Genomic DNA, 7889 nt, shown 5'->3' on the forward strand with positions numbered 1-7889 from the left:
ACAAGATAACACCATTGATTATTTGTTAATGTTATCTCCAACAGTATAACATGAATAAAATGCTCAGGGTTTATTGACTTACAAATTAGACAAATAACTTATGTATTTCAAGTATGTGTCTGACACTTTGCTGTAAAGTTCCATTCTGGTGGATGGGGTGGGGTAGGGGGCAAAAGGGGAAGGAGGAAATATTGGGCCACCCCTTGGAGTCCCCCCGGCTTCTGGCCTGCCAGCGGGCACAGTGCCACCTTCTCTGCACTGCCCAATCGGGGCTCCCCCACTGGGACCTGCCTTTCACCCTGCCCGGCCATGGGGTGCCCATGGAGAGCCCCTGTGAGCCTGCTGCTGCCTCCAAGAAGGCCCCTGACACTGCTCTTCAGTCAGAATTCAGAATTGGACCCATTGGTGGAGTATGATTACGGGTCTGTCAGCCGGGGGAGAATGAGGCAGATGTAGGAGGCAGCTTGATTCTCAGTGGCTGGGCTCTCCAGTGGCACATGAGAAAGGCGAATTCCCAGCCCAATGAATCCCCAACTGTGAGCCCCTTTATTCCACCTCATGCCAGAGAGTGGCTTCTAATGATGCCTATGCGGCGGGGGGGGGGGGGGGGGGGCTTTAGGGGCACTGTTGCATGGAGGGCAAAACCACCTCTGATGCTCAGGGACAGATGTGATGCACAGCAGTCCAGAGCTGGGATGTTCTGCCTCGCTGTGGCTGCAGACTTGTAAGCAGCCCCAAAGCTGTAGAGAACAGGCAATTGTACTAGGCCGGGCTGCTTGCACATCTGCCCATTCTCCACAGCACTGGGCTGTAGTCCTCAGCAGCCCCACGGCAGCATGTTACAGCTCCATACTGCTGCACACTGTGTCAGCCAGTGAGAGGGATCCTGCAAGGGGCATGATGGCTCCAGATCTGTCAGAAGCAGAACCCAGACTACAGGCTGTTCCAGATGGTGGTATATTCCAACGTCAGTGCAAATTACAACAATACATAAAAAAAGAAACCCACCTGTTGTACAAGGATGTCATATAATATTCTTAGCGTCGCGTGCTGGCAATCTGTGAATAAATGGTGCCCTTTCAAACAGGGGCTTATCTAGGGTAGGGCAGGCAGGGCACGTGCCCCGGCCACTTGAAGGGGCGCCATTTTTAATTTTCTTTTTACAAAATTAAAAAATGGCCCCCGAAAAGAAAATGGCCACCGCACATGCTCAAATGGCCTTTGTGAGGCCCTAGGCCATGCCAGGCCTTGCAGAGGCCATTTGAGCATGCACGGCAGCCATTTTGTTTTCAGCAGCCATTTTAAATTTTTTTAAAAATGGCCACAACACATGTTCAAATGGTCCCTGTGAGGCTCTAGAGGCCAGTGGGGGGAGGGGGAACCTTTGCAGACCCCCCCCAACGGCCTTTAGGAAGCCCCCAAAGGAGCTACAGGTAAAGAAATAATAATATATAATATAAGTCACTGTACACATATTCAGATTGGCACTATGTACAGAGAATCAGGGCTTGTGAATACTGAGTTGAAGCTTATGAGCTAGGATTGTATTCATTTGCTCTTATTTTGCTTCTTGTGATAAGTGAGTTAAATGTGATGTCTTAATAATATGGCTATTAATGGCGAGTTTGTCTCTGAATCAGTGTGAAATCCTTAGGATTAAGGCTCACTGGGAGTTTCTTGCTCTCTTTGTCTCATTTTAACTGTCTTTCTGAAAGACTAGAATATATTCCAAGCAGTGACACAGTTTACTCTGCATATCCTTTAATTATTTTCAGAGTAAATAGGGAAAAGTCAAATTCTCCATTTATTTTTAAAACTTATGTAATAGTGATGCTACAATGTATAGTAGAGAGTTAGACAGGCACTTCTGTTTAGTTTTCCAAGTACAGCTCCACATAGTATTTGGGTATTTCATGAGCCCCAGCATACTGAAATTGTTAGTTTTCCAGCATTTTTTGGTCTGGCTACATCCACTGCTAAATAGTTTTTGAAAGATTAAATGATTAACGAGCTTGACTTGTACTTTTCAGCTGATATTATGGTAAACTTATCTGAAAGATGGGTGTCAGATGTTTGGACAGGGGGCGGATTTTAAGTGCTTGCCCTAGGCGCTATTCTCCCTAGATACGCCTCTGCTTTCAAACTCTTTTCCTTCTCACTTGGGAAACCCCCCCCCCCCAGTTTGTTCATGGACTGCAGCAGGTTGCCAGCAGATGGCGCTAAGAATGTTGCCCTTGCACACCACATGGGTTTTTCCATTTTATTTGTTGCCTTAATCTGAGCTGGTGGGAATATATCGCTGTCTGGAAGAGCCCTCAGCGATGCCACTTATTGAGCTAGCCTTTCCAATAACGGAAGTATCGCATCCTTCCCACGATTCAGCTATCCCATAACAAGGGAAGGGTTGAAAGATGCTGCCAGGTGAGCCTGATGGTCTGTAGCTGCTGCTTCTAGAAAGAAAGCACGGCAAGAGGCGGGCCGGGCGGCATCAGCCTCCTCCGACCAGACTTGACTGCTGCAGGAGTCAGGACAGAGTGGGAGCGGCTGCCACGCCTGCTGGACTGATAAGCCGGGGTTTGTGGCCGCCAGCTGGGATGTCACGGGAGCCTTGGCAAACTCTTTGGGGGCTTTCCATTGGGGAAAAGCCCTAGGGCCTAGACCTCACATCGGAGTGGGAAAGAAATGTTTTCTCTGGCCCTGCCTGTACTTTCCCTCCCCACTTTGTATATCCAGGGCAAAGCTGAGGAAGATTAGAGCTCCTGGCAGGCCCCTCTCATGAACCCGCGCCAGAGCCGGAAACCATGTCATGAGACAAGGCAGGTTCTCCTGGCAAGCCTCAGCGTGGAGAGTCTCTTCCAGCTGGGACCCACAGCCCCACCCTTTCCTGAAGGCAAGGAGGCCACTTTGCTGCTCCCTTCCCTCGCCCAGCCAGGCAGTGCAGGGCCAAACCGCCCGGCAGGGATGCTGCAGCATCTCACAGCAGCCCCGAGTCTGACTCTGAAGCCTTCCAAGCAAAGCCAGTGGAAATGCTGGCAAAGACTGGGGGGTGGGCCAGACCTGGGGATGTGCAATTTGATTTGCCATTGAATCCATTCTGGTTGAATTGGGGATGATTCGCAAATCCAACTCTGAATCAAGTCACCCTCAAAATATAGGGTCCAATTTGGGATTGAGGGGAATCACCCCCAATTCAACCCAAATTGATTCAGGCCATTTGAGGCTGTTTTGCTGGGGAAACGGGACACAAAATGGCACTGTTTCCCAGGGAGAGCTGATCTTCCAGTTGGGATCAGCCCTGCAGGTAGACCAGCCTTCCACTCTGGACTTGGCATGTCAGCCAAGTCAGCTCCTCTGACAGGAGCTGATGGGCTAAGTCCAGAATGGAGGGCTGGTCTACCTGCTGACCCCAACTGGAAGATCAGCTCTCCCTGGAAAGGAGTGCCATTTTGAGGCCCGTTTCCCCAACAAAACAGGCCTCAAAATGGCATTTGATTGATTCGGGTCGAATCAGGGGTGATTCGTCAAGGCAGCTAGCCAAGCCAGCTGCTTTCGATGAAACAGTTCGGAGGGTCTGTGATTTGATTCAACCTCTAATCAAAATTCAGAATTTGATTCATGCACATCCCAAGCCCGAGTGTCCACTGCCATCCACCAGGTCCAGAAAGTAGGCTCAATCTCATGTCCTACGGGTGGCATATAAAGAAGAGTCCTACAGGAGTAGGGCGGCATATAAATCTAACGAACTAACTAACTAAATAAATAAAGGATCAAAACTAGGGTTGGAGGAGCGCCCAGCCAGGATAGGACAGCCACATGTGCTCCTGGTCATTCATGGTCATGTGAATGCGAAGATCAAGCTAGGACGAGGGAAGAGTGAACCTGTGGGAGGCAGGAGCTAGGTAGGTGGGTTTTCGGCCATTTGGTAAAATGCTGGCCCAGAATGTGTGTGGACCATACCATCATCGTCCTCAGCGCCCACGTGATCGCTCTCCCCTCCCCCTCCCCCTCCCTTGATCTGCTTTGCATTCACAAGCACCGGTGGCTCTCCTACCCTGGCTGGGTGCTCCTCCTCCAACCCAAGATTGTGAGAACAGCCCCAGGGCGTAGCATCATCGGTCCAGCTGGCGATCATGCAGGCGGGTCCCTGAAGGACAACCAAGGTGATGGCCATGGGGGAGAACTCTGCTCAGGTTGTCCTGCCAGCAGCACGGGTCTCAGCACCGGGATCTGAGATGCACGGCGGATCATGAAAAACTCCCCAAACAACACCCTGGGTAAATATCCAGGGAAATATGTGGTGGAGAAGGTCAATACCTGATGCCTCTCGAGCTATATTCACAGCACTAACCAGGTGCAGGAGCCAAGGCCAGGGGAGGGGCCAGAGGGACTCCTGACCTCCTCTGAATACTCAACGTTCCCAGCTCCTGGAAGCCACCCCTCCCTCTCCCACTCGCTCCTCACAGCCTTCTGCAGCTGTCTTGCTTTCCTGCTTTCAGAATTCACCCCCTCTTGTCTTGTCTCACCACTGAGGACGTCTCCCATACCTAGGAGCCCCCTAGCCAGGTTGGAGCGGGCCCTGGGACAAGAAGTGGAATGGCCCCATGCTCCTCGCCACCTTGTTGCCACCATGCCCGCCAGTTCCCATTGCACCCCAGATGGAATCTCGGCTGTATCACGCTTTCTACAGATGACGAGGAAGCCTCTGCCGGAATGTATGATTTCCTCCTGATCCAAGGCAATGGGTCGTCCTGGCCAGGTTTTCCTTGGTGCTCTCAGGCCATCTGTGGGATCGTAAGGGACTAGGAAGCGCTGCTCGGACCGTCACTGCCCCTACTCTGAAGTGTGGTAGTTACCACCCTTCGTGACTTAATGTGGGGGATTTGACTCAACTGAGTGCAAACCTGCATACAGCTCAACCAGTGGAGAAGGTGTGTGCAGCCCAGAACTGGTGGTGACCTCCTCCCTCCCCACTTTCATCTTCAGAGAGGTGGAAGGGGAGAGCACAGAGCATTGTTATTGCGACAACACCCCTGGGTGGAGGTCACCCTTGCAGTCCCTTGACAGACGTTCCAGCCCGCTGGGGCAGAGCCACTCCGGCCATCGCTGTGGGGCTGGCTCGGGTCGGTTGTTGTTGTTGTTGTTGTTGTTATTATTATTAATTCTATTTCTATACCACCCTTCCAAAAATGGCTCAGGGCGGTTTACAAAGAGAGATAACAAACAAATAAGAGGGCTCCCTGTCCCCAAAGGGCTCACATTCTAAAAAGAAACATAAGTTCCAAGCTGCACATCCAAACGGCAGCCTTTCTTGACAGACTGATGGAGGGCACAGTCCAGTGGGGACTTCTCTTGCATGAGCCCCACTGAAATGGGAGGGATGCTGCACAAGCAGACTGCTCGGTGCTCGCCCTTCTCCTGTGCATCTCAGTGGGGCTTGCACAGGAGAGCTTCCCCACTGGATTGCACTCCATGGTGCCCCCCACCCCCCACCCTCACTAGCAGTCCAGATTTGCTGCCGCCGCTACAGACATTTCCCTGCCGCTTCCTTGTTGTTTGCATCTGGGCATGTTTCAGTCTCCTGTTTTGCATGGCATGTCAAACTATTGCTGCTCCCACAGCGTCTGCTTTCGACTCTGCCACCACCCGCCTTCCTGCCCTCGCCCTGGGGCTAGGCTCGTGGTGGTGCTTGTGTTCCTTGATGGCGGCTCTCGTGGCACCACTTCAAGGTGCATCATGGGCTTGGCATCTGTCCACCACCACAGAAGAGACGGGGAGACGAGAGCCGGTCCTGAGAATTGCACAGGAGCCGGCCAGCAGTGCTCTCGTGACGTTGGCTTCCTCTGAGGTACCTGTTGCACGATGGCAGCCATCCTTGCCCGTCTCCCCTTGAAGGGAAGGGAAGACCCTTTCAGCCCTCTTTCTCAGGACTGGTTGGCATTCTCTCGTTCCCACCAGCTGAACCTCCACTGATGGGGGGACCACAAGGAGGGTCCCAGGAGTGGCGCAGAGTTTGGGGGCAGGTTCCTCTGGGCCTGGATGCAAGCCTGGGCCTGGGGTGCCCTCTAGTCCCATACCTGGTTCTAGTGTGATGGGAGAGGGAGAAGAATTTCTCTCTCTCCGCTCTTTCCACACCATGCATGATTTTATAGACCTCTCTCATGTCTCCCCGCAGCTGTCTTTTTTCTAAACTAAAAAGCCATCTTGGTTAATCATCTCTGCTTAACGTTTGAATTTTCCAGCAGTACCTGAAGCTTTGGTGGGCCCACAGCGCTCAGTGGCCTACACCGCTAGCCACTGCCCCAGAGCTCCACCCCACGGAGAGCCAATCTGGCTCTTAACCCTGTCCCCTTTTTGAGTGGCTGAACCACTGTGAGAACCCTGGATTGCAGGATCCAGCATGGTGAGACTTCACTGCCCTGGTGTGCTGCTGCTGCCGCCTGGGACATTGGTGGTACTCACGGCCCTGGGAACCTTCTTCATGGTGGGCTTCCACTAGATCAACTCTTGTGTTTGGATTGGCCAAAGAGTCCAGGACTCCCCTAGTGGAAAACCCAGAGAAAATCCTTAGGGCCTGAGTTTTCCTCAAGGTGGACACACCACAGAGTTAAGTTCCATATTCATGCCTGACTGCCTGGGCCACTCAGAGCTCTCCCAGACTGCTGCAAGCCCCAGTAGAGCTGCACCCCACTGCCTAGCCTTGCCCTCCACTGGGAAGACCTGAAGGGGACCCCCACCCCCAGCATCCTTGGGTGTCACACATGAGATCGGCAGGATGCAGGCAAGTTATACGGGATGGTCTCTTTCCTTCAGACGTTGTCCTCTTTCCTCTCCCTTATCTCCTGCATTTCCCTCCCCTGATCCACACAATTGCTCCCCTCCCTTTTGCTTTGCTCACACAGCTGTTCCTGTTTGCATTTGAGATCTTTACTGTACATTGTTGCCTGGGTGCTTTCCAGATTACCCACTACAACTGCTTGGCAGGATCGTATTCACAACGAACCCCAGAATCACAAAATCCTACAATGAGGAAATGTAGCAACCTTTTCGCGATGCACATACGATGTTATAGCACTAAATTTGTTGTTTTTATTGTATTGTGGTAAACCGCCCAGAGACTTGCCTTTTGGGTGGTATATAAATATGTTAAACAAACAAACAAACAAACAAACAAACAACAGCTATTAAATCTGAAGCAAGGCATCTGAAATGATAATGGCAGCCTGCTGACGGCGTAAGGACTGCGGAAGCACACTTAGCAGATATGCCGTGACCCTGTTTCAGGGTCTAATCTGGAATGTGCCCTGCAGAACTGGTCTGCATTTTTGTCTCTTGTTGCCAAATACTCCCCCTTTGCATTGTGCTTCTGTTATCTCAGTGAATTTTGTTTCAGTTTCACAAGCCTAATCTCCGAGTCCCTTGCTCCTCTGGGACTGCTCCAACATAATTATTTGCCTATGTCTAGACTATGGTCCTTTATTATTTCACACTTACTAATTGTTTTCAGCCCCTCCCAATCCCCCCAGTTTGAGCAAAAGCATAGTCACAGTCATGGTAGCTGACATGCATCTGAGCAAGTGTGGTAACACTTCCGAATGTTTCATGGAATGTCACCTAATATGCATCCTTTACCAATCTGAGAGCAGACACTGACTGATTTGCTTCCGTGTTTTGTATTCATTATAATGGTGGACACATCATGCAATGTTACCCATGCAGTGGAACGTAACGTTTGCACAGTTGCGGAAGAACGCTGTTGTGCAAAAAATATGCAAATGGAGTTGCACGACAGTGAAGCCATTGCACATACCGGCTACACTGCGAGATCCTCATTTGTGCAATTTTGGGCCTGTGCAGTGGCAAACTTGCGCAACTGTGCAAGCACCATGTTC

The sequence above is a fragment of the Hemicordylus capensis genome, chromosome 2 (assembly GCF_027244095.1).
Source record: "Hemicordylus capensis ecotype Gifberg chromosome 2, rHemCap1.1.pri, whole genome shotgun sequence".
Taxonomy (NCBI): Eukaryota; Metazoa; Chordata; class Lepidosauria; order Squamata; family Cordylidae; genus Hemicordylus; species Hemicordylus capensis.